Source organism: Orcinus orca, chromosome 16 (genome assembly GCF_937001465.1).
Source record: "Orcinus orca chromosome 16, mOrcOrc1.1, whole genome shotgun sequence".
NCBI lineage: Eukaryota > Metazoa > Chordata > Mammalia > Artiodactyla > Delphinidae > Orcinus > Orcinus orca.
The window spans coordinates 4,095,909-4,123,795 of NC_064574.1; the positions used below are offsets into that span (position 1 = coordinate 4,095,909).

The following is a 27,887-nucleotide window of genomic DNA, read 5'->3' on the forward strand; positions in this document are numbered from 1 at the left end:
GGTCAAACACCCACTATTGGGCCAAACGTCTTATAACGTGTCTGTATGTGTATGTGACAGAGCGCATAGCTTTCATGCGATTCTCAAGTTGACCTGTGACCCCCAGAATTTAATCGTGGCCTCGGGGACCATCTAGTCCAGGGCTGTGTTGATAAGAAGTTGTGCTTCCTTGATCGAACCCTGTGAGCGATTTGGGATAAGATTTGTGATGGGGCTCGACCTTATGCAGTGATGAAGGAGGTGAGCGAGTCTCCGGAAGGCTGATGCCTTTACATCGGGTGGTTGGCCTGAAGTTCCCAGCTTGAGCAGGGCGGCACACAGAGCAGGAGGGGCGGGGAGAAACTGGAGCCCCCAGGATGGACTAGAACCTGCCTCTGTCTCACACCACGTCTAAGTCCACAAGATGCTTGGCTGGATGGCCATCCTCACACATTGCTGGCCATGCACCTGGTCCACGACTCACTGGAGCTGGAGGAGCCGCTGGTCCCATTGCTGCCCCGGGACAGTCAGGTGAGGCCCCATCAGAGGCAACAAGCAGGAGCTTCCACGAGGCCCGGCCCATCAGAGCCCATTTCACGCCGCTTCATGTCTGCCTTCCAGACGGCCCAGAGGCTTCTCTCCTGGCCAACCGTGACCTGGAACATAGAGCAAAGAGGATGTGGGAGATGTAAGTCCCGCTCAGATGCACCGAGGCCGGGCAAGGTTCTCACACTTGGCAGTCGCCAGGGCCAGGCGGTGCGGTGATGGGTGAAGAGGGACCGGCAGGGCTGTGAGGACCTCCATCCAGGTATACATTTCAGGTAATGAAAGGTGTTGAGGAGAAAGTAAAGCAGGTAATAGGACCGAGAGCCTCGGGGCAGTGGAGGCAGGCCTTGGAGTCCCCAGCCTGTACCTTCCCTCATGAAAGTTTACAGTCAGAGGGGACCAACTAGTAAATAATTGCAGAAATCGATGTAAAAGGACAAGTATGATGAACGCACATTTTAACCAGATTCCTAGGTGACCTCTTTGCTCAGTAGAGACTGAGAAGTGCTGTCCCAGGGTCTCCTTTATGACCACTGTATATTCCTTCTTTTAAACAAACACTGCACGTTTTGTGGAGGCGGGTGAGGGATTATATGGCGATAGAAGACCTAGACAGTCATCTTTGCATGTCTTTTGGAGTCTGGGAGAATTTCTGCCTGTTTAAGAATTAGAGAGTCCAAGCCCATCAATGAGTTAAGGGTATATAGTTTACTTTGTATATAAAAGTTTTGAGTCACTGGAGAAAACCTTCACAAATTACTTCTTCCGCCCTGAAGGAGGCAATGTGTAGCCAAGCAGGCCTGAGACCCAAGCACAGGTTCTAGCAGACGTCAAACCAGACGAGGCTGCAGGCTTCCTAAGAAGCCCGTTAAGCTTAGGCTGGTAGCACGAGATACCACCGTGTGGTTTGGGGCATTCTTATTTTGAATTTCCTTTGTGGTTTAGAACTTGAATTTCAGCTTCCTGGTATTAGGGTGTGATGAAATCATAAAGAACACCTAGACTCACAGTAAGAAACCATGACCAAGGGCTGCAATTCCTCATTCATCATTATGCAATCCATGAAGTCTGTTTGTAGCGTCTCTCCATAGATTTCAACTATGACTCATCAAAGACTAAATCAGCCCATTTTATAAACATTCTGTCTCTCTATAGCCCAATGCTTTCAGATATCCTGAATCATATCAGCATACTGGTCATTAGAAGGGAGACCTGTAGCAGTTCACAGATTACAGATATGATTACAAAGCCAAAGTCCAGAACTGGAAAAGAAGATTACAAAATTAACCTCTGTGTCCCAGGCTCACTTCTAAAGCATGGCACATTTTATAAGATGTCAGTCTCCCAGAACCTGGCACACAGCCAGCTTACAGAATGCTTACCGAATACAATATTCCTGCAAGACTTTTACAATAAATCCAAGCTTAGAATGTATCAAATTTAAAGTACCATAAAAGATGGTGTTTTCTCTCGATGAACAGGGCGGTGAACATGTATTTTTCCATTCACATTATCTTCTTCTAAAGACAAACCAATCTCTGGATATTTATCTACACCAGGTCCAATGATTATACTAATTCCATGCCGGCAGACAAATTATTGAACAGCTGGAAGGAGAAAAAATAAGGGAAAAATGAGGGCGAGAATAAGCCACTACGCCTATCAAATATCTAGGCTAAGATTCAAAGGCATTTGTAAAGAACCATACCCAGCAATTACAGATCTGAGAATTTACCCTGAAGAAATAAACAGATAGGTAGAGATGGAGGAACAAGGGGTATAGCAGCAGTTTGGTTTGTAATCGTGAAAAGTTGGAAACAACATAAATGTCCATCCCTATGGAAATAATCGTGTAGTGGTTCTCCCCTCCCGTGGCATGGGGCTCTGCAGCTTTTCAGGATTTATATTCCCTGCCCCAGAATGAGGGCTGTGACACATGGTAAAACAAGAAAGGCCACCAGCGGGACAGTATACTCAGTGTGATCCCATTTTGTTAATACAGATTCATAGTAGTGACTGTGCAAAGAAACATCTGAAAGGATACATACCAAGTTGTCCATACTGATTATCCCTCCAAAGAAGAGAAATAATCATACAGCTAACTTTACAAATTGCTTAGAAGGAGCCAGCTTATATATTGCCTTACTTGCACTAACCTGCTTAATCTTTTTTTGTTTGTTTGTTTTCTGATATGCAGGCCTCTCACTGCTGTGGCCTCTCCCGTTGCGGAGCACAGGGTCTGGACGCGCAGGCTCAGCGGCCATGGCTCACGTGCCCAGCCGCTGCGCAGCATGTGGGATCTTCCCGGACCAGGACACGAACCTGTATCCCTTGCATCGGGAGGCGGACTCTCAACCACTGCGCCACCAGGGGAGCCCTGCTTAATCTTCTAACAACCCTATAATGAAGGTACTGTCGTTGACCCCATTGTACAGATGAGGAGGCAAAAAGTCTATCTCATTTGTATAGTGAGGATGTGGTACCTCTGGAATACGAACCCACTGAGTCCCCTGACCCTTGGGAGTATTCACTGTTAACCGCTGGGCCTTCCAAACTGTCTATAGATGGGTTTTTTTCAGTAGGTATATATTATTTTTATAAATATTGAACAAATATGAATCATTTAAAAATTTTTTCTAGGAATCATAGAACGTCAGAGCTGTAGGGGACTTAGTATGTAACTCAAAGACCCATGGAGGTCAGGAAGGTGGTGGAAATGAACAGCAGGGGCCGAGTATAAAAATCCTGCCATCCAACGTCCCCATGGGACTTCTTTGGTGCTTCAGTTGACACTCAAACCTCAAAGTGAGGGAGACAATAGGGAGTGGTGGGGACTGTGACGCCCTGGGTAACTCAAGCCCCAGCAAATTCCTACCATGTGGGGATGTACTCTCCAAGGAATCAGATCTTCCCATTTTTAAAAAGCCTCTAGATGTGCAGAATTTTTAATACAATCACCCTATTTTTTCCAATTTTTAAAATCATGGTACAATATAAAACAGGCCTGCAGGCTGGAACTAACCAGCCTGTTGCCATATGTGATTTTTTTTAATTAATATTTTTGTTTTGTTTTGTTTTTGTTTTTTTCTTTAATTAATTTTTATTGGAGTATAGTTGCTTTACAAGTTGTGTTAGTTTCTGCTGTACAGCAAAGTGAATCAGCCCTGCGTGTATATATGTGATTCTGACTTTCTCAGCTCACTCTCACATGGAGCAGTGATTTATCCAAAGTCATACACTCAGGTAGAGGCAGGGTGGGCTCTAGGACCCAGGCCTCCTGACTCCTGACCCTGGCCAGTGCTGCCCCTACCACTCCACTACCTGGCCTCCGTAGCCTCCTGCCAACAGCGGCATGCTTAATCAGGGAGGATGGTGTATGATGGGGCCTTTCCTTAGAGCAGCTGCCTTACCTCACCCGCAAGTCTGGGAAAGGGTCCCGAGTCTTCCCCCTCCAGCTCCAGGGTCGTGATAACCCATCTTCTCTTGGGTCGCCGTAGAGGCCGGCTGTCTCCCTGGAAATCACAGTGACCGTGGTGAGGAGGAGGGTGTTTGTGGTGCCAGGGGCGCAGTGACTGATAGCCCTTTCCTCTCCCATCCTCACAACAGTCTCCGATGCTCAGCAATTCCAAGTGCCCGTTCTCTCTACAACCACAGAGTCAGTTCTAAACTGGGGGGCATGTGACACCCAAGGATTTTACATTTTTATGTGGCTCATGAGATAATTTCAGGGGCCATGAAGACACAGCACTGAAGATCATCGCCTAGCGTGTGCTAGCACCTGCTCTAAAGTAGACAGGCACAGCGTTGTTGAATTAGTGGGAGGTTTACTGCCCCTCTACTTCTCTCTCCATCTTTCTGAAATCCTTGGTGAGAAAGTCTCCATTCAGTGCCGTTGGGTCTTGAATTCCCCTCTGTTTACTCAAGTCCCTTGTAACAGACTTAGACTCAGACGTTAGGGTCAGAGATTTGTCAGGCAAGGGAATATAGATAGAATTTAACTATGTGGTTTCATTTGTTTTATATTTTTACAGTATAGACAGTTTCTAGTCACATTCATTTTTATTCACAAGAATGTGCTTTAAAAAAATTATGTAATTAGAAAGTGAGTAGATCACAAGAACTACAGGAAGGAAACCATAAGGTGGATGAGGATACAACAAAACCTCATGATGGTGGTGGTGACTGCATCCCTGCACTGCCCTGTGCTCACACACTGGGAAATAGCAAGTCTGCTGTTTCTAATTCCCTAAAGAAGAAAAGAGTGTGGGCAAACCTCTGGGCCAGCACTGTGTGCTTGATTCCTGATGTTCACAGATTGTTCGTGTTCTAATTAGACTTAAAAGCATCGTCTGCAATTCTCTTCAGTCCTTTGAGATTCTAAAAGGCCACATCTAGTTACTAATTTATTTTGTCTCAACCAAATATTGACAGGGCACTGAAAAACTCAAAATTGCAATCCAGCTTCTAAGTAAAGTACAGTCTCACTTGGTTTATCAAGAAACTGAATTCCAAACCCCACCTTTGTTCGATTAGCAAGACCATCATTTGCTGGTGGGACACTGTTGACCTTAAAAATAAAAATGACATTAATTAGTAGGGAATGTACTTAGCAGAATCAGGTAGAAGCTGCCTAAAGTCACACAAATCTTCTAGAATTAGAAAGGGGAAAAAAGGAACTGCATTCAGTTTTGATAACTATAATTTCTCGTTCTTGACATCTCAATTCATAATTACCACTTCCCTTCTGTAACTGGAGGAGAATTCTGATTAAGTATTACCAACGGTAGGGACATTTAAAACCCTAAATGTTACTGTTATGTTAGCATAACATAATAAATGGGTAATCAAACTGTCTGTTCAGGGTGAGCACAAATGTATTTCCATGGGCACATGTAAATTAGCACCAAACGTTAATTGGCGGTGGGATTCAAGTGGGCTTTTTTTTTGTTTTTTCTTTTATGTTTACCTTATTTTTAGACTTTATCATACAGTCATCAATAAAATTAAGGAATTTGGTACTTTACGTTTACATAATTATTTACATTGAGAATTGTTTATCATTTTTATCTCAACAAATTTCCCCCTCAAAAAAAAAAAAACCCCAAACATGTACAGTAAGAGTGTTGAAGTACCAAGAGAAAGAGACGAGCCCTGCAGTGGATGTCAAACCAACACAAAACATGTGTGTCTGTATGTATATGTGTATGTGTGTGCATGTATGTGCATGTGTGTGACACCCATGGTTCTACTTCATTCATTTTCACTGCCCTGTAGCATTTCACTAACGAATAGAGGACAATTTATTTATCGTTCTCCTAATGATGGCCATTTAGGTTATTTCCAGTTGTTTGTTATTACACACACACAAAAAAGATGCTGTAGTTATAAACGTCCATATGCACATAGAAAATGTCTCTGGACCCTGGTTTTCACTTTGGTTCACTGTGGTCCCTGACACTATCAGAGACTCCACAAGGCCAAACACGTACATAATAATCTAAGATACTATTTGTGTTGCTGTGTGACATTTGCACTGATGGTACCAAAGATTGGTGACAAAACTGCTGATGCCTCAGCACCATTGGAGGCCATGGCACAGATTCCTCTGATAGTCATGCATTCTTCATCACCACGCACGTGCAGGAAAGAGGAAGGAAGGGAGAGAGGAAGGAAAAGAAAAAAAGCCAGTCTCCTTTAAGAATGATGTAATTGGTGAATTCACTTAGTTATTGAAATCACTTGAGGATGGGCGAGGCAGGAAATGTTATTAATTTATCCCATTGCCACACCTGCATGTCTATCTTTTGAGCACTCTGGGTCTACATGGGAAGGATGCATGAACCCCTGTGCTGCCCATCAGTGTGGAAGGTTTGAATCAAAGAAGAGCACCTTTGTGATTATCAGAGTTGACAGCTGAACAGGCCCCCTTTTTTTTTTTTTTTCGGCGGTACGCGGGCCTCTCACTGTTGTGGCCTCTCCCGTTGCGGAGCACAGGCTCCGGACGCGCAGGCTCAGCAGCCATGGCTCACGGGCCTAACTGCTCTGCAGCATGTGGGATCTTCCCAGACCGGGGCACGAACCCGTGTCCCCTTCATCGGCAGGCGGACTGTCAACCACTGCACCACCAGGGAAGCCCCAGGCCACGTTTTTCTGAAGCAGCATTTTCCTCGAAAGAATGACTGCCTGACCATGGCTGTTCGGGATCAGGTACTTGACAGGTCGTTGGTAATGAACAGAGTCAGCCCGTCACTTCGAGAAAAACAATGGACAGTCATGTTGCCGACAGTAAAATTTAAGCTCTCAAGCAAAAATTAGAATTTTGGAAAATTTGTGTCTGCTACTCCGAGCTTGACAGCTTCCCAACAGGTAAAGAGTTTTCTGCTGATATCGGTGGACAGATTGATGAATGTGATTTTTTGATTTTGTAGAATGAAATATGTCAACATTTGGAAGATCTTCGTTGCTCCGAGAGCTGAGTTTCCTACTGATTAAGACATCACGGTCCAAAATCATGCACAGGTGAGAGTCATCTGCAATGCAAGAGACACAAATGGTTTTAATGGAAGAGAGTAAGGAAAGTTCATTAATATGCTTTCGGATTCCACATTGCAAGTAAGTGTTAAAAAAGGACCACTTGTCAAGTTTTGGTGTGATGTCAAAAAGAATACCCACAATTATCTGTTCCAGGCGATTAAAATATTCCTCCCTTTCCATATATACCTATGTGAGGCCAGAATTGCTTCACATACTTTAACCAAACAACATTTACAACAGACTGAATTCGGAATCAGAGAGGAGAATCCAGCTGTCTGCTTTTAAGCCGGACAGCCAAGAGATTTGCAAAAAACATAAAAGAGTGCCATTCTTCAAACTGAATGGAATTTTGAAAAATGTTTATTTTTCATAGACATGTGTGATTTATATTAACATGTAATGGACTTATCATTAACTTTAATGAATTGAGAAATACGTTTAAAATTTCCCAGTCTTGGGAATTCCCTCTCGGTCCAGTGGTTAGGACTCCATGCTTCCACTGCAGGAGGCCCAGGTTCGATCCCTGGTCAGGGAACTAGGATCCCACAAGCCACATGGCGTGGCCAAAAAAATAATTCCCAGTCTTAATTTCTAACATGGTAAGCATCAGTAAATATAACTTCATAAGCAACAGTTCTTTGGGTTCTGCATAAAGTTTGCGAGTGGAAAGGCATCCTGAGAGCAAGAGGTTTGATAGCTGCTCCTCTAGGATTTATACCTAAGATCTCCCGGGACAGGGTAAGAGCTCACCAGCCCACCTAGAGCCTGCCAAACACCCCTTGTTGTGGTCGCCTCCCCCCCACTTTAAGGATCTGTCGCAGCATAAAGGACTGTGTAGTAAATAACAGCGTCATAGAAAATAAAGAAACATTCTCCAAATCTTCATTTCTTGTGGTCGGCCACCCTTCCGGTGAGTGGGGTATATTATTGGGTCATCTGGTTTTGTTAATGTCAAATATAAATGTATTTGTTTCCTGCCACAGACTCTATTTCTGTCTTTTTCCCTAAAGGCAAAGAATTTTTTTAAATTCTTTCCAAAATCTCAAACATCGACTTATTCAGACAACAAATGCTTCTTGATTAATGTTGTTAATCTTAAATTAAGAGCCTAACCGCATGTGGAATTTTAAAATGGAGAAAATTGCAGGTCTTGCAACAGAATGAAGAAATGCATTCCATTTCTAAGACAGGTGTATTTCCGGGTGGCCCAGGTCATGAACAAGGATACATGAAGGTTTTGTCTCCTCCCTGGCCTCAGTTTCCCCTTCTGTGAGCAAGGGTGTGAAGCGAGGTGTAGGGCCCTCTCAACAGGAAAGCTCTAGTTTCATTTTCCTATGACGGCACATAAAGAGCACGGCCGACAGTCACTAGGAGCCGGCTGGAGCGCTGGAAACGAGGCCTGAAAGAGTGTATTTCTTCGCCCAGAGACACCTGAAATTTCACATCCTTGTGTGCACATGTGTGTTGTTTCTCCTCTCCTTATGCACCACTTGGAATTCATTTGCACTGTCTCGACTGGTGAGGCAGGAAGACTGGAAACAGTTATATTTGTTGAAACGATCTTGTAAGTACGCTTATTATAGTTCCCATCCCTGCCAATTTTAGGCTGTTTGTCCAAAGAGGATGCCGTTCAAAAGATTTACGTAATGCTTTCTGTAACGCGACTGGGGAGCAAACTTTCTCCAAGCGCATCTCCAGCTGCACTGTCCACCTGTTTCATGGGAGTGTGGCAGGTGGGCGGTCACGGTAAGGTCCAGCCTGCCCATCACATGAGAGCTGCTGCTGACTTGAGGGCATGTCACCGGCATCGTGCGGGCCAGGCTGAGGAGCTGGGGCAACTCTGGGGAGAGGTCTTCTCAGTAAATGAAGGCTTTGTGTCTATAGAAGGTCGTAAAGAACGAAGAGACCTATATGGAAATAATTCTTTCCTGAAAATAGTTTTCACAGCAAACTTGAATTCAAGAACAATTTTTTTTATTGAGGTATCATTGACATGCACCATTATATTAGTTTCATGAGCACAACACAATAATTCAATCAATATATGTATGTATTTCGAAATGATCATCACAATAAGTCTACTTAATATCTGTCACCATTTATAGTAACAGATTTTTTTTCTTGTGATGAGAACTTTTAAGATCTACTCTCTTGGCAAGTTTCAAATATGCGATTTGGAATTATTAACTAGAGTTGCCATGCTGTACGTTTCAGTTGCTTTAAGCCACCTAGTTTGTCCTTGGTAATAACAGCCCTTGGAGACTAGCACACGGGTCCAAACACATTCTCTGCATATGGAAGCTTGGCTGATCGTCCACAGGTGCGGATTTGGCATAGAGCAACAGAAAATGCGGTTCTCAGGGCTCTTAGGACAGAGACCAGCCACTCTGCCCCCTGCTGAGGGCTCAGCATCACCTCTGACCATATGACCCCTCACCTCCTGCAATCCGCCAGCTCTGTTGTTCTTGAATGAAGTGGTTGAGTGAGTTAATCAGGCAGAGCATAAATGCTAACAAACTTTTCAAAGATAACTCGACTCAGAATTTCCCAGATTAAAAACAACAACCAACCATAACAGACTTTGTGCACTAACTTCTCTCCCAAACCCTCCCTTCTCTTGGGTCCTGGAAGCTGCCACAGCCCAAAGCTGAGGATGTGCAGGCTCTCAGGACTGGAAATGGCAAATAGGGGAGCAGGACCCTGCTTCTGTGGCTTGTCGTGGAATCTAGGACAAAGACCTGCAGCAGAGTCACAGCTTTGTCCTTTGCTTCATGTCAGGATGACAAAGCAAGGGTGGGGGATTTGGGGAGAAAACTGTCATAGACATTGCAGCTCTTCAGCAGAATGGGTACCAGTTTTAAATCTGGATCAGAGGAGGGGGAGGGGGTGCCTGCTTTGCATGTCAGAGCTGGTCAGAAGCCAATGTGGGAGGAAAAGGTAGGGGTGGAAAGGAATAGGTTACTTACAGCCCGCTCAGCAAATAATTGGGCACCTCCCAGGCGCAAAGGTCTTCGTCAATTAAGGGTCCAGAGTGTGGATTGCTCAAAACCTCTGAATCCTGCTGCATCCCATTCTCTCCCTTGGCCTTGATACCCTGGAATCTATATAAAGCTGCTTTCAACAAACACGGAATTGCTACCCACAGTCCAGTCCTACTGCCCAGCCAACCCACCACACCCTCCGACGTGAATTGACCTGCCCGGGCTCTGTACTAACACAACAGAAAGGAGAAAAAATACACCTCTGTTTTCTAATGAGTCCAGTTAGGGGTGAGGGCAGGAGCAAGACAAAGATGGAGACAGGGTTTGATTTGTGATGTATTCAAATCCAGGTGAACATGGGCTACTGAAACAGGATTCTACCAGAACACACAACTCCTCATGGCAAAAAGTAACCAAGAGGGCTTCCCTGGTGGTGCAGTGGTTAAGAATCCACCTGCCAATGCAGGGGACCAAGGTTCAAGCCCTGGTCCGGGAAGATCCCACATGCTGCAGAGCAACTAAGCCCCTGTGCCACAACTACTGAGCCCCTGCGCCACAACTACTGAGCCCGTGCGCCTAGAGCCCGTGCTCCTCAACAAGAGAAGCCACCACAATGAGAAGCTCGCACACTGCAACGAAGAGTAGCCCCCGCTCGCCACAACTAGAAAGCCCGCACGCAGCAATGAGACCCAACACAGCCCAAAAGCAAATAAAATAAATTTATAAAAAAAGGTTCTTCCATGTTAAAAAGTAGCCAAGAAAGTCCTCCGAACACCAAGCAAAGGGTGCCAAATGAGGCATCAAATTTCAGAAGCAGAGCTGGCTAGAGGACTGGGAACTTTTTGTTTGCTCCTTTGTTTACTGTTATACCCCAGTGGCTATGAAAGCACCTGGCTCAGAACGAGTAGCCAATCAGTAGTAGCAGCCCCGGCCCTGAGTAAACGGAGCAACCATTTCACCAGGGCTGCGAAAACAAAGATGCATATTTTCTGTATTACCTCATTGACTCCCACAGAAAAGTACAAGCATTAGCTCCAATTTCAGGTGGAGGAAATGAGGCTGAATAAGGTGAAGTTAAAACCTTTAAAAACCGGATGCCCAGGCCACACCCCACTAACCCAGCGCAGGCCCAGCATCTTGACCCCCGCCCACTGCAGGGCCTCCTGCCTCTGCCCTCCGCGGGTTTATAAGGAGGAACTCAGCAGCAACGCGAGAGTCTCACGGCTCTCCCTCCCGCTCTGAGGAAAGTGACTAAGCAGGTCGTGACCCACAAGCATATGCAGCAGCGTTAACTCCGTCCACTGTAAGTACAAACAGAACAAGCCCATACTTTTCTCACCTTGATTCTACTGTTTCCCAGTTGAGCCGAGGCAACTGGTGGGGGACGGGGGGATTTAGCTTTCCCACCCCCATCGGTTTGCTCAAACCGTCTTTGACATACTCAGTTGAGATTTTCTCAGTCTTATGTAAGGTGAATAGACGTATCCTTAGGAAATGTGTTGATATAAATCTAAAAGTGTGTGTACTATGTACACCGGTTTTAAGGCGAGTCCCCTTAGCCTGTTCCCACTACTCTCCCAAACAGATCATGGCGCTAAACCCTTCCTTTGTATAAATTCTGGAAAATCCTTTTCCTCCCCTGTACTAAAGTTCCCAGCCCCCCTCGCTCTCAGCTGCAGCCGATCACATGCAGTCCACCCCCGACCCCTTATCCTCGAAGGGGCAGAGCCAGCTGGAGCTGTGCTCTCCGTTCCTGGCACCTGGCAGATAGATCCCACACGCTAGGTTGTGGGTACCCGTCCCTGCTCACCTGCAGCATCAGCAGTGCGAGAAGAAGCAGCAGCACGGACTGGGCCCTGGAGCTCATGCCGATGTGGGGATGCCTGGGATACACCCAGAGCCTGCGGGCGATGGTCAGTCCTCCGGGCCGTGGGCTCACCTGCAGCCCAGCCTTTCCAGCAGGCCCTCTCCTCCAGTCACTCTTCGGTCACTTTGTCCCAGGCATTCTCATCTCAACTCTCCCCTCCCTTCTCCCTGGCCTTTCTTTTTTCTTTTTTTGAATTTTATTTTATTTATTTTTTTATACAGCAGGTTCTTATTAGTTGTCCATTTTATACATATTAGTGTGTACATGTCAATCCCAATCTCCAAATTCATCCCACCCCCCCACCCCGCCGCCGCTTTCCCCCCTTGGTGTCCATACGTTTGTTCTCTACATCTGTGTCTCTATTTCTGCGCTGCAAACCGGTTCATCTGTACCATTTTTCTAGGTCCCACATATATGCGTTAATATACGATAATTTGTTTTTCTCTTTTCTGACTTACTTCACTCTGTATGACAGTCTCTAGATTCATCCACATCTCTACAAATGACCCAATTTCATTCCTTTTCATGGCTGAGTAATATTCCATTGTATATATGTACCATCTTCTTTATCCATTCGTCTGTCGATGGGCATTTAGGTTGCTTCCATGACCTGGCTATTGTAAATAGTACTGCAGTGAACATTGGGGTGCATGCGTCTTTTTGAATTATGGTTTTCTCTGGGTATATGCCCAGTAGTGGGATTGCTGGGTCATATGGTAATTCTATTTTTAGTTTTTTAAGGAACCTCCATACTCTTCTCCATAGTGGCTGCACCAATTTACATTCCCACCAACAGTGCAAGAGGGTTCCCTGTTCTCCACACCCTCTCCAGCATTTGTTGCTTGTAGATTTTCTGATGATGCCCATTCTAACTGGTGTGGGGTGATGCCTCATTGTACTTTTGATTTGAATTTCTCTAATAATTAGTGATGTTGAGCAGCCTTTCATGTGCCTCTTGGCCATCTGTATGTCTTCTTTGGAAAAATGTCTATTTAGGTCTTCTGCTCATTTTTGGATTGGGTTGTTTGTTTTTTTAATACTGAGCTGCATGAGCTGTTTATATATTTTGGAGATTAATCGTTTGTCCATTGATTCGTTTGCACATATTCTGAGGGTTGTCTTTTGGTCTTGTTTATGGTTTCCTTTGCTGTGCAAAAGCTTTGAAGTTTCATTAGGTCCCATTTGTTTATTTTTGTTTTTATGTCCATTACTGTAGGATGTGGATCAAAAAAGATCTTGCTGTGATTTATGTCAAAGAGTGTTCTTCCTATGTTTTCCTCTAAGAGCTTTATAGTGTCCAGTCTCACATTTAGGTCCCTAATCCATTTTGAGTTTATTTTTGTGTATGGTGTTAGGGAGTGTTCTAATTTCATTATTTTACATGTAGCTGTCCAGTTGTCCCAGCACCACTTATTGAAGGGACTGTCCTTTATCCATTGTATATCCTTGCCTCCTTTGTCATAGATTAGTTGACCATAGGTTTATCTCTGGGGTTTCTATCCTGTTCCATTGATCTATCTTTCTGTTTTTGTGCCAGTACCATACTGTCTTGATTACTGTAGCTTTGTAGTATAGTCTGAAGTCAGGGAGCCTGATTCCTTCAGGTCCATTTTCCTCTTTCAAGATTGCTTTGGCTATTCGGGTTCTTTTGTGTTTCCATACAAATTGTGAAATTTTTTGTTCTAGTTCTCTGAAAAATGCCAGTGGTAGTTTGATAGGGATTGCATTGAATCTGTAGATTGCTTTGGGTAGTATAGTCATTTTCACAATATTGATTCTTCCAATCCAAGAACATGGTGTTCTCTCCATCTGTTTGTGTCATCTTTGATTTCTTTCATCAGTGTCTTACAGTTTTCTGAGTACAGGTGTTGTACCTCCTCAGGTAGGTTTATTCCTAGGTATTTTATTCTTTTTGTTGCGATGGTGAATGGGATTGTTTCCTTAATTTCTCTTTCTGATCTTTTGTTGTTAGCGTATAGGAATGCAAGAGATTTCTGTGCATTAATTTTGTATCCTGCAACTTTACCAAATTCATTGATTAGCTCTAGTAGTTTTCTGGTGGCATGTGTAGGATTCTCTATGTATAGTATCATGTCATCTGCAGACAGTGACAATTTTACTTCTTTTCTGATTTGGATTCCTTTTATTTCTTTTTTGTCTCTGACTGCCATGGCTAGGACTTTCAGGACTATGTTGAATAATAGTGGCAAGAGTGGACATCTTGTCTTGTTCCTGATCTTAGGGGAAATGCTTTCAGTGTTTCACCATTGAGAATGATGTTTGCTCTGGGTTTGTCATATATGGCCTTTATTATGTTGAGGTAGTTTCCCTCTATGTCCACTTTCTGTAGAGTTTTTACCATAAATGGGTGTTGAATTTTGTCCAAAGCTTTTTCTTTATCTCTTGAGATGATCTTATGGTTTTTATTCTTCAATTTGTTAATATGATGTATCACATTGATTGATTTGTGTATATTGAAGAATCCTTGCATCCCTGGGATAAATCCCACTTGATCATGGTGTTTGATCCCTTTAATGTGTTGCTGGATTCTGTTTGCTACTCTTTTGTTGAGGATTTTTGCACCTATATTCATCAGTGATATTGGTCTGTAATTTTCTTTTTTTGTAGTATCTTTGTCTGGTTTTGGTATCAAGGTGATGGTGGCCTCATAGAATGAGTTTGGGAGTATTCCTTCCTCTGCAATTTTTTGGAAGAGTTTGAGAAGGATGGTGTTAGCGCTTCTCTAAAGGTTTGATAGAATTCACCTGTGAAGCTGTCTGGTCCTGGACTTTTGTTTGTTGGAAGATTTTTAATCACAGTTTCAATTTCAGTACTTGTGATTGGTCTGTTCATATTTTCTATTTCTTCCTGGTTCAGTCTTGGAAGGTTATACCTTTCTAAGAATTTGTCCATTTCTTCCAGGTTGTCCAATTTATTGGCATAGAGTTGCTTGTAGTAGTCTCTTAGGATGCTTTGTATTTCTGTGGTGTCTGTTGTAACTTCTCCTTTTTCATTTCTAGTTTTATTGATTTGAGTCTTCTCCCTCTTTTTCTTGATGAGTCTGTCTAATGCTTTATCAATTTTGTTTATCTTCTCAAAGAACCAGCTTTCAGTTTTATTGATCTTTGCTATTGTTTTCTTTGTTTCTATTTCATTTATTTCTGCTCTGATCTTTATGATTTCTTTCCTTTTGCTAACTTTGGGTTATGTTTGTTCTTCTTTCTCTAGTTCCTTTAGGTGTAAGTTTAGATTGGTTATTTGAGATTTTTCTTGTTTCTTGAGGTAGGCTTGCATTGCTATAAACTTCCCTCTTAGAACTGCTTTTGCTGTATCCCATAGGTTTTGGATCGTTGTGTTTTCATTGTCATTTGTCTCTAGGTATTTTTTTATTTCCTCTTTGATTCCTTCAGTGATCTCTTGGTTATTTAGTAGTGTATTGTTTAGCCTCCATGTGTTTGTGTTTTTTATGTTTTTTTCCCTGTAACTGATTTCTAATCTCATAGTGTTGTGGTCAGAAAAGATGCTTGATATGATTTCGGTTTTCTTAAGTTTACTGAGGCTTGATTTGTGACCCAAGATGTGGTCTATCCTGGAGAATGTTCCCTGTGCACTTGAGAAGAAAGTGTAATCTGCTGTTTTTGGATGGAATGTCCTATAAATATCAATTAAATCTATCTGGTCTGTTGTATCATTTAAAGCTTGTGTTTCCTTATTAATTTTCTGTCTGGATGATCTTTTCTTTGGTGTACATAAGGTGTTAAAGTCCCCCACTATTACTGTGTTACTGTTGATTTCCTCTTTTAGAGCTGTTAGCATTTGCCTTATGTATTGAGGTGCTCCTATGTTGGGTGCATACATATTTATAATTGTTATATCTTCTTCTTGGATTGATCCCTTTCGTAGTGTCCTTCCTTGTCTCCTGTAACATTCTTTATTTTAAAGTCTATTTTGTCTGGTATGAGAATTGCTCCTCAAGCTTTCTTTTGATTTCCATCTGCATGGAATATCTTTTTCCATCCCCTCACTTTCAGTCTGTATGTGTCCCTAGGTCTGAAGTGGGTCTCTTGTAGACAGCATATATATCGGTCTTGTTTTTGTATCCATTCAGCTAGCCTGTGTCTTTTGGTTGGAGCATTTAATCCATTCATGTTTAAGGTAATTATCGATATGTGTATTCCTATTACCATTTTCTTAATTGTTTTGGGTTTGTTTTTGTAGGTCCTTTTCTTCTCTTGTGTTTCCCACTTATAGAAGTTCCTTTAGCATTTGTCATAGAGCTGGTTTGGTGGTGCTGAATTCTCCTAGCTTTTGCTTGTCTGTAAAGCTTTTGATTTCTTTGTCGAATCCAAATGAGATCCTTTCTGGGTAGAGTAATCTTGGTTGTAGTTTCTTCCCTTTCATCACTTTAAATATGTCATGCCACTCCCTTCTGGCTTGTAGAGTTTCTGCTGAGAAATCAGCTGTTAACCTTATGGGAGTTCCCTTGTATGTTATTTGTCCTTTTTCCCTTGCTGCTTTCAGTAATTTTCCTTTGTATTTAATTTTTGCCAATTTGATTACTATGTGTCTTGACGTGTTTCTCCTTGGGTTTATCCTACCTGGGACTCTCTGCACTTCCTGGACTTTGGTGGCTATTTCCTTTCCCATGTTAGGGAAGTTTTCAACTATAATCTCTTCAAATATTTTCTCGGGTCCTTTCTCTCTCTTCTCCTTCTGGGACCCCTATAATGCGAGTGTTGTTGCATTTAATGTTGTCCCAGAGGTCTCCTAGGGTGTCTTCTTTTTCATTCTTTATTCTGTTCCACAGCAGTGAATTCCACCATTCTGTCTTCCAGGTCACTTATCCGTTCCTCTGCCTCAGTTATTCTGCTATTGATTCCTTCTAGTATATTTTTCATTTCAGTTATTGTACTGTTGATCTCTGTTTGGTTGTTCTTCAGTTCTTCGAGGTCTTCATTAAACATTTCTTGCATCTTCTTGATCTTTGCCTCCATTCTTTTTCCGAGGTCCTGGATCACCTTCGCTGTCATTATTCTGAATTCTTTTTCTGGAAGATTGCCTATCTCCACTTCATTTAGTTGTTTTTCTGGGGTTTATCTTGTTTCTTCATCTGGTACGTAGCCCTCTGTCTTTTCATCTTGTCTGTCTTTCCGTGAATGTGGTTTTTGTTCCAATGGCTGCAGGATTGTAGTTCTTCTTGCTTCTGCTGTCCTCCCTCTGGTGGATGAGGCAAACTAATCCCTGGCCTTTCTTGGTTTATCAGAGTGGGGTGGGCTGAGCCTTAGCCTTTAACCTCATTAGCTACAAGCAGAATTCTTAGGAAGGGAGTGGACGGAAATAAAACTGCCCCTGCCACACATACAGCAGACATGAGGCTGGGAATCTGACCCCAGGAGATTAGGGCTCAGTCAGAGGAAAGTGAAACCAGTGGCTCTGAGGAACTAGGGGTTTAGTTTCTTTATTTTTAGTTTCCAAAAATCAGTGAAATGCCCAGTGATCTCTTTCTATAGCAGGGTATTTTAATATTTATTTCCTTATAGTCTCTATCATTTGAAACCAAAGAACTGGAAAAGGAAAGGATAACTTTATCAAGGAAAAAAGAAAAAGTATACTTTTTACTTTGCAAAGCACTAACAATCTTTATCCCAACCATGTCTCGAGGCTCTGGGGTTTGTAGACTTTTTCTACCAAAATCTCTTTTATGCTTAGATGAGTCTGGCTTTTTGAGTTTGGGGTTAAAGGAAGAGGGAGGAGGGATGGGAAAGAGACTCCCTACGGGTGGGGTCTCTGTACCAACCTGGGGTCTTTGCATTAGAATTCTGAAAAAAAGACAAGTTGAGGTTCTACCATACCAATACTTAAGGCTGCAATGACCAAGTTTAAAACACAATCTGACATCCATTAGTCCTCATTACCTTAACCTATTACCTTGTTATCTCATCACCTTGTTTAAAATAGTAAACAGTTTTTGAGCAGGTGAAATAGAAGATAGGCTTTCTTGCCTTACCGTACATTCATAGCTCCACGAGAGGCTGCTGCACATTTTAATTCGAATAGTTTATAATCTGAATCCAAATTAATAGTTTGTTATTGAAAAGAGTAACTAATGTAATTTTAAGACGTCTCTGCATTTCCTGTGCATAAACAGAAGCATAACAATAATCATCAAATTTACAACCTTGCATTTATTTTCAACGTGGATTTTTAAAAATTTTATTTATTTATTTATTTATGGCTATGTTGGGTCTTCGTTTCTGTGCGAGGGCTTTCCTCAGTTGTGGCGAGCGGGGGCCACTCTTCATCGCGGTGCGGGGCCACTCTTCATCGCGGTGTGCTGGCCTCTCACTGTCGCGGCCTCTCATTGCAGAGCACAGGCTCCAGACGCGCAGGCTCAGTAGTTGTGGCTCATGGGCCCAGTTGCTCCGCGGCATGTGGGATCCTCCCAGACCAGGGCTCGAACCCGTGTTCCCCTGCATTAGCAGGCAGACTCTCAACCACGGCACCGCCAGGGAAGCCCCTCAAAGTGGATATTTTGATTCCATGTAAGTCTATTCAAAAACTTGATTAAGTTAGAGTCACTAATTCAGAATTTATAGGTGAGGTACACTAAACCATGTGGAATGTTCATGAGAGATGCAGGTCGTACACTCCTAATGCTGGCGCTGAAAATGTTGATCAAGAAAGACAGTGTGGGGCTTCCCTGCTGGTGCAGTGGTTGAGAGTCCGCCTGCCAATGCAGGGGACAGGGGTTTGTGCCCCGGTCCGGGAAGATCCCACATGCTGCGGAGCGGCTGGGCCCGTGAGCCATGGTCGCTGAGCCTGCGCGTCCGGAGCCTGTGCTCCGCAACGGGAGAGGCCACAACAGTGAGAGGCCCGCGTACCGCAAAAAATAAAATAAAATAAAATAAAAAGAAACACACGCAAAAAAAAAAAAAAAAAAGGGCTTCCCTGGTGGCGCAGTGGTTGAGGGTCCGCCTGCCGATGCAGGGGACGCGGGTTCGTGCCCCGGTCTGGGAGGGGAATGCGAGTGAAGGGTTCCACTTTTATATTTGCTTTAAGTTGAAGAAAATTAGTATTTTAATATTTTAAAAAGCAAACAAATTTTCAACATCCTCAAACATTTAAAACTAACTGAGCAAGAAGCCAGTTTCCCATATGGCAGTCCTTCTCAGTTAGGCTGTGACTCACTCGGCTGGTGACTCTGGGCTTCACCTGCCTCATGTCTTAGGTGAGTCAGAGCTGGAAGATGTCAAGTTTCTCTGTTCTGTGTATCCACAATTCCGGGGAAAGACCATCAGTGTTCCTGTGTCCTTGGAAGTGCAGTAATACCTTATGGCCACAAGGTGGCAGCTCCCAGCTCAATGTAAGCTGAAATGAAGAAAGTGATGGTGAGATAAAAGTTTCTTGATTAAAAGGAAGGTAAGGGTGAGAACTAATTATCTACACTCTACATTCACACCATGGGTGTTGAGGGGTGCCCAACCCACCTCAAGTTCTCGGTGGTTTTTTTTTTTTTTACATCTTTATTGGAGTATAATTGCTTTACAATGGTGTGTTAGTTTCTGCTTTATAACAAAGTGAATCAGTTATACATATATCCCCATATCTCTTCCCCCTTGCGTCTCCCTCCCTCCCACCCTCCCTATCCCACCCCTCTAGGTAGTCACAAAGCACCGAGCTGATCTCCCTGTGCTAAGTGGCTGCTTCCCACTAGCTATCTATTTTACTTTTGGTAGTGTATATATGTCCGTGCCACTCTCGCTTTGTCACAGCTTACCCTTCCCCCTCCCCATATCCTCAAGTCCATTCTCTAGTAGGTCTGCGTCTTTATTCCTGTCTTACCCCTAGGTTCTTCATGAAACTTTTTTTCTTAAATTCCATATATATGTATTAGCATACGATATTTGTCTTTCTCTTTCTGACTTACTTCACTCTGTATGACAGACTCTAGGTCCAACCACCTCATTACAAATAGCTCAATTTTGTTTCTTTTTATGGCTGAGTAATATTCCATTGTATATATGTGCCACATCTTCTTTATCCATTCATGCGATGATGGGCACTTAGGTTGTTTCCATCTCCTGGCTATTGTAAATAGAGCTGCAATGAACATTTTGGTACATGACTCTTTTTGAATTATGGTTTTCTCAGGGTATATGCCCAGTAGTGGGATTGCTGGGTCATATGGTAGTTCTATTTGTAGTTTTTTAAGGAACCTCCATACTGTTCTCCATCATGGCTGTACCAATTCACATTCCCACCAGCAGTGCAAGAGTGTTCCCTTTTCTCCACACCCTCTCCAGCATTTTCTGTTTCTAGATTTGTTGATGATGGCCATTCTGACTGGTGTGAGATGATATCTCATTGTAATTTTGATTTGCATTTCTCTAACGATTATTGATGTTGAGCATTCTTTCATGTGTTTGTTGGCAGTCTGTATATCTTCTTTGGAGAAATGTCTATTTAGGTCTTCTGCCCATTTTTGGATTGGGTTGTTTGTGTTTTTGTTATTGAGCTGCATGAGCTGCTTGTAAATTTTGGAGATTAATCCTTTGTCAGTTGCTTCATTTGCAAATATTTTCTCCATTCTGAGGGTTGTCTTTTGGTCTTGTTTATAGTTTCCTTTGCTGTGCAAAAGCTTTGAAGTTTCATTAGGTCCCATTTGTTTATTTTTGTTTTTATTTCCCATTTCTCTAGGAGGTGGGTCAAAAAGGATCTTGCTGTGATTTATGTCATAGAATGTTCTGCCTATGTTTTCCTCTAAGAGTTTGATAATTTCTGGCCTTACATTTAGGTCTTTAATCCATTTTGAGCTTTTTTTGTGTATGCTGTTAGGGAGTGCTCTGATCTCATACTTTTACATGTAGCTGTCCAGTTTTCCCAGCACCACTTATTGAAGAGGCTGTCCTTTCACCACTGTACATTCCTGCCTCCTTTATCAAAGATAAGGTGATCATATGTGTGTGGGTTTATCTCTGGGCTTTCTATCCTGTTCCATTGATCGATCTTTCTGTTTTTGTGCCAGTACCATACTGTCTTGATTACTGTAGCTTTGTAGTATAGTCTGAAGTCAGGGAGCCTGATTCCTTCAGGTCCATTTTCCTCTTTCAAGATTGCTTTGGCTATTCGGGTTCTTTTGTGTTTCCATACAAATTGTGAAATTTTTTGTTCTACTTCTCTGAAAAATGCCAGTGGTAGTTTGATAGGGATTGCATTGAATCTGTAGATTGCTTTGGGTAGTAGAGTCATTTTCACAATGTTGATTCTTCCAATCCAAGAACATGGTATATCTCTCCATCTATTTGTATCATCTTTAATTTCTTTCATCAGTGTCTTATAATTTTCTGCATACAGGTCTTTTGTCTCCTCAGGTAGGTTTATTCCTAGATATTTTATTCTTTTTGTTGCAATGGTAAATGGGAGTGTTTTCTTAATTTCACTTTCAGATTTTTCATCATTAGTGTATAGGAATGCCAGAGATTTCTGTGCAGTAATTTTGTATCCTGCTACTTTACCAAATTCATTGATTAGCTCTAGTAGTTTTCTGGTAGCATCTTTAGGGCTCTCTATGTATAGTAGCATGTCATCTGCAAACAGTGACAGCTTTACTTCTTCTTTTCTGATTTGGATTCCTTTTATTTCCTTTTCTTCTCTGATTGCTGTGGCTAAAACTTCCAAAACTATGTTGAATACGAGTGGTGAGAGTGGGCAACCTTGTTTTGTTCCTGATCTTAGTGGAAATGCTTTCAGTTTTTCACCATTGAGGATGATGTTGGCTGTGGGTTTGTCATATATGGCCTTTATTATGTTGAGGAAAGTTCCCTCTATGCCTATTTTCGGCAGGGTTTTTATCATAAATGGGTGTTGAATTTTGTCGAAAGCTTTCTCTGCATCTATTGAGATGATCATATGGATTTTCTCCTTCAATTTGTTAACATGGTTTATCACATTGATTGATTTGCATATATTGAAGAATCCTTGCATTCCTGGAATAAACCCCACTTGATCATGTTGTATGATCCTTTTAATGTGCTGTTGGATTCTGTTTGCTAGTATTTTGTTGAGGATTTTTGCATCAATGTTCATCAGTGATATTGGCATGTAGTTTTCTTTCTTTGTGACATCCTTGTTTGGTTTTGGTATCAAGGTAATGGTGGCCTCATAGAATGAGTTTGGGAGTGTTCCTCCCTCTGCTATATTTTGGAAGAGTTTGAGAAGGATAGGTATTAGCTCCTCTCTAAATGTTTGATAGAATTCGCCTGTGAAGCCATCTGGTCCTGGGCTTTTGTTTGTTGGAAGATTTTTAATCACAGTTTCAATTTCAGTGCTTGTGATTTGTCTGTTCATATTTTCTATTTCTTCCTTATTCAGTCTTGGCACATTGTGCATTTCTAAGAATTTGTCCATTTCTTCCAGGTTGTCCATTTTATTGGCATAGAGTTGCTTATAGTAATGTCTCATGATCTTTTGTATTACTGCAGTGTCAGTTGTTACTTCTCCTTGTTCATTTCTAATTTTATTGATTTGAGTCTTCTCCCTTTTTTTCTTGATGAGTCTGGATAAAGGTTTATCAATTTTGTTTATCTTCTCAAAGCACCAGCTTTTAGTTTTATTGATCTTTGCTCGTTTCCTTCATTTCTTTTTCATTTATTTCTGATCTGATTTTTATGATTTCTTTCCTTCTAACTTTGGGGTTTTTTGGTTCTTCTTTCTCTAATTGCTTTAGGTGCAAGGTTAGGTTGTTTATTCGATATGTTTCCTGCTTCTTAAGGTGGGATTGCATTGCTATAAACTTCCCTCTTAGAACTGCTTTTGCTACATCCCATAGGTTTTGGGTCGTTGTGCTTTCATTGTCATTTGTTTCTAGGTATTTTTTGATTTTCTCTTTGATTTCTTCAGTGATCACTTCGTTATTAAGTAGTGTATTGTTTAGCCTCCATGTGTTTGTATTTTTTATAGATCTTTTCCTGTAATTGATATCTAGTCTCATAGCGTTGTGGTCGGAAAAGATACTTGATACAATTTCAATTTTCTTAACTTTACCAAGGCTTGATTTGTGACCCAAGATATGATCTATCCTGGAGAATGTTCCATGAGCACTTGAGAAAAATGTGTATTCTGTTGTTTTGTGATGGAATGTCCTGTAAATATCAATTAAGTCCATCTTGTTTAATGTATCATTTAAAGCTTGTGTTTCCTTATTTATTTTCATTTTGGATGATCTGTCCATTGGAGAAAGTGGAGTGTTAAAGTCCCCTACTATGAATGTGTTCGTGTCGATTTCCCCTTTTATGGCTGTTAGTATTTGCCTTATGTATTGAGGTGCTCCTATGTTGGGTGCATAAATATTTACAATTGTTATATCTTCTTCTTGGATTGATCCCTTGATCATTATGTAGTGTCCTTCTTTGTCTCTTCTAATAGTCTTTATTTTAAAGTCTATTTTGTCTGATATGAGAATTGCTACTCCAGCTTTCTTTTGGTTTCCATTTGCGTGGAATATCTTTTTCCATCCCCTCACTTTCAGTCTGTATGTGTCTCTAGGTCTGAAGTGGGTCTCCTGTAGACAGCATATATATGGGTCTTGTTTTTGTATCCATTCAGCCAATTTGTGTCTTTTGGTGGGACCATTTAGTCCATATACATTTAAGGTAATTATCGATGTGTATGTTCCTATTCCCATTTTCTTAATTGTTTTGGGTTCGTTATTGTAGGTCTTTTCCTTCTCTTGTGTTTCTTGCCTAGAGAAGTTCCTTTAGCAGTTGTTGTAGAGCTTGTTTGGTGGTGTTGAACTCTCTCAGCTTTTGCTTGTCTGTAAAGGTTTTAATTTCTCCATCAAATCTGAATGAGATCCTTGCTGAGTAGAGTAATCTTGGTTGCAGGTTTTTCTCCTTCATCACTTTAAATATGTCCTGCCAGTCCCTTCTGGCTTGCAGAGTTTCTGCTGAAAGATCAGCTGTTAACCTTTGGGGATTCCCTTGTGTGTTATTTGTTGTTTTTCCCTTGCTGCTTTCAATATGTTTTCTTTGTATTTAATTTTTGACAGTTTGATTAGTATGTGTCTTGGCGTATTTCTCCTTGGATTTATCCTGTATGGGACTCTCTGTGCTTCCTGGACTTGATTAACTATTTCCTTTCCCATATTAGGGAAGTTTTCAACTATAATCTCTTCAAATATTTTCTCTGTCCCTTTCTTTTTCTCTTCTTCTTCTGGAACCCCTATAATTCGAATGTTGGTGCATTTAATGTTGTCCCAGAGGTCTCTGAGACTGTCCTCAGTTCTTTTCCTTCTTTTTTCTTTATTCTGCTCTGCAGTAGTTATTTCCACTATTTTATCTTCCTGGTCACTTATCCGTTCTTCTGCCTCAGTTATTCTGCTATTGATCCCATCTAGAGTATTTTTAATTTCATTTATTGTGTTGTGCATTATTGCTTGTTTCATCTTTAGTTCTTGTAGGTCCTTGTTAAATGTTTCTTGCATTTTGTCTATTCTATTTCCAAGATTTTGCATCATCTTTACTATCATTATTCTGAATTCTTTTTCAGGTACACTGCCTATTTCCTCTTCATTTGTTAGGTCTGGTGCATTTTTATCTTGCTCCTTCTTCTGCTGTGTGTTTTTCTGTCTTCTCATTTTGCTTAACTTACTGTGTTTGGGGACTCCTTTTTGCAGGCTGCAGGTTCGTACTTCCCATTGTTTTTGGTGTCTGTCCCCAGTGGCTAATGTTGGTTCAGTGGGTTGTGTAGGCTTCCTGGTGGAGGGGACTAGTGCCTGTGTTCTGGTGGATGAGGCTGGATCTTGTCTCTCTGGTGGGCAGGTCCACGTCTGGTGGTTTGTTTTGTGGTGTCTGTGGACTTATTATGATTTTAGGAAGCCTCTCTGCTCATGGGTGGGATTTTATTATTGTCTTGCTAGTTGTTTGGCATAGGTTGTCCAGCACTGTAAGTTGCTCGTCGTTGAGTGAAGCTGGGTGCTGGTGTTGAGATGGAGATCTCTGGGAGATTTTTGCTGTTTGATATTATGTGGAGCTGGGAGGTCTCTTGTGGACCAGTGTCCTGAAGTTGGCTCTCCCACCTCAGAGGCACAGCACTGACTCCTGGCTGCAGCTCCAAGGGCCTTTCATCCACACGGCTCAGAATAAAAGGGAGAAAAAGTAGAAAGAAAGAAAGAAAGGGGGGGGGGAGAGAGAGAGAGAGAGAAAGAAAGGAAGGAAGAAAGAGGGAAGAAAAGGAAGGAAGAAAAGGGAGGGAGGGAGGAAGGCAGGAAGGAAAGAAAGAAGATAAAATAAAATACAGTTATTAAAATAAAAAATAATTATTGGGAAGAAACATTTTTTTTAAAGAAAAAACAAAAACAAAATAAACAAACAAAAAACAGACGGATAGAACCCTAGGAAAAATGGTGGAAGCAAAGCTATACAGACAAAATCTCACACAGAAGCATACACATACACACTCACAAAAAGAGACAAAGGGGAAAAAATCGTAAACCTTGCCCCGAAAGTCCACCTCCTCAATTTGGGATGATCCGTTGTCTATTCATGTATTCCGCAGATGCAGGGTAAATCAAGTTGATTGTGGAGCTTTAATCCGCTGCTCCTGAGGCTGCTGAGAGAGATTTCCCTTTCTCTTCTTTGTTCTCACAGCTCCCAGGGGCTCAGCTTTGGATTTGGCCCCGCCTTTGCGTGTAGGTCGCCGAAGGGCGTCTGTTCTTCACTCAGACGGGAAAGGGTTAAAGGAGCTGCTGATTCGGGGGCTCTGGCTCACTCAGGCCGGGGGGAAGGAGGGGCACGGAGTGCGGGGCGAGCCTGAGGCGGCAGAGGCCGGCATGACATTGCACCAGCTTGAGGCGCGCCGCGTTCTCCCAGGGAAGTTGTCCCTGGATCCCGGGACCCTGGCAGTGGCGGGCTGCACAGGCTCCCCGGAAGGGGGGTGTGGATAGTGACCTGTGCTCGCACACAGGCTTCTTGGTGGCGGCAGCAGCAGCCTTAGCTGATAGCAGCGGCTCGCGCCCATCTCTGGAGCTCCTTTAAGCGGCGCTCTTAATCCCCTCTCCTCGCGCACCAGGAAACAAAGAGGGAAGAAAAAGTCTCTTCCCTCTTCGGTAGCTCCAGACTTTTTCCGGACTCCCTCCCGGCCAGCCGTGGTGCACTAACCCCCTGCAGGCTGTGTTCACCCCGCCAACTCCAGTCCTCTCCCTGCGATTCTACCGAAGCCCGAGCCTCAGCTCCCCGCCCCGCCCGCTCCGGCGGGGGAGCAGACAAGCCTCTCGGCCTGGTGAGTGCCGGTCGGCACTGATCCTCTGTGCGGGAATCTCTCCGCTTTGCCCTCCGCACCCCTGTTGCTGTGCTCTCCTCCGCGGCGCCGAAGCTCTCCCTCTCCGCCACCCGCAGTCTCCACCCGCGAAGGGACTTTCTAGTGTGTGGAAACCTTTCCTCCTTCACAGCTCCCTCCCACTGGTGCAAGTCCAGTCCCTATCTTTTTGTCTCTGTTTATTCTTTTTTCTTTTTCCCTACCGAGGTACGTGGGGAGTTTCTTGCCTTTTGGGAGGTCTGAGGTCTTCTGCCAGCATTCAGTAGGTGTTCTGTAGGAGTTGTTCCATGTGTAGATGTATTTCTGGTATATCTGCTAGTGTTAGAGGGTCTCCTACAGAGGTGGGGGGTGGCTCTGTTTCACCGTGGGGACAAGGACACTGGCAGCAGAAGTTCTGGGAAGTACTCCTTGGCGTGAGCCCTCCAAGAGTCTTCTCAGTGTTTTTTATAATGATAAATGCATCGTGAGTGCATCTAAGCAAGGATTTTGTCTTGAATTATCCCTGTCAATCAGGGTTCCTACAATTGCCAGGCACTCACTGAGTTTCATTTTCAGGGTTGTTAGTCAAGACAACTGAAACATGTCCATCTTCCATCTTTTCAGGGAAAAGCATGTTTCATGGGAGGTTTCTACTGGCCCAGGAAGTGGTGAGTAGAGTCATTAACTGAGAATAAAGAAGCAGTAGTTCACAACGTTCTGAAAAGAGACACCAACAGTTAGGACCAGACACCTCAGCGTTCCCCCAAATGGCAGGACTGACCCTGTGGCCCACAACCTGCACCACAGCCCAGTCTCCTGGTCCCAGCCCACCCACTGGTGAGGAGTCCAGGGGGGCGGGTGTCAGCTGGCTTCCTTGGGCCTCATTTGCAGTGAGAGCTGATCCCACCTTCCCTGCTGCAGATGGATGGGCTGCTTTCTTTCCACTTCAGGAAATCAGTGAGTTGGATTTTTCCTGTGAATGGGACGGGAGCTTCCTGAGAATCACTGGTCAAGCACGAGGGTCGCTGCAAGCCGAGGCCCTGGCGTCCCATCCTGGCTTAGAATTCTGCTCAGACAGTGGCTGGCTGGCCGAGCCCTGTGCCCAGCTGAGTTGAAGGGCCTTGTGGTGGCCAGCAGGACTCAGAGAAGGATAACAGAAAAGTGCCCATCACTTCCTCCATTGAGTGTGGCGAGGAAACCGAATTTCTCCTGTTGGTCAAGTCAACATCAAAGAAGGGAAATGGTCGGGTATGAGCCTTCTTCCTGCCCCCGCAGTGGGATGCTGCTGGTCGGGAGGGGGGGATACCTCCTATGCATAGAGGAGTCCAGAGTCGGACATTTGGACGCTTTCTCCACGGAGGTGAGACAACCTAAGCGACCACCTGGAAACAGAAGAAGGAGGGAAGGAAGGTGTCCCAGTGGGACCCACAGCCATGCCCTACTGTGCTGGTGGGAGCTAGAGAGAAGAGGGGAGAGTCTGTTTCTTCATAGTCATGGGAAAAGCTTAACTTCTGAGAACAGTCTCCAAGAGACAAAACAGAAGACAACCCAAGGAAGGGCAGTGCTTCCAGAAATGGGGAAGTGGTTCCCACAAGCCCAGCCCTGCCTTATAGAATGATCACCTTTCAACAAAACATAAAACAACAACTGCCTGGAGCCTCTGGAGAGAGACCAAAGGCGCAGAAACT

The 27,887-nt window shown here is 43.2% G+C and overlaps 1 long non-coding RNA gene across 2 annotated transcripts; it reads left to right on the plus strand.

Moving 5' to 3' along the window:
- Positions 1-414: 414 nt before the first annotated feature.
- LOC117197643 (uncharacterized) lies at positions 415-27,847 on the plus strand. 2 transcript variants are annotated; one of them, XR_007472080.1, is made up of 5 exons: positions 415-510; positions 601-2,934; positions 6,954-7,044; positions 10,391-11,343; positions 26,824-27,847. It is a non-coding gene; the product is annotated as an uncharacterized LOC117197643 (long non-coding RNA). The 2 variants fall into 2 exon arrangements; XR_004478369.2 differs by lacking the exons at positions 415-510; positions 10,391-11,343 and having other exon boundaries at positions 2,583-2,934.
- Positions 27,848-27,887: the final 40 nt, after the last annotated feature.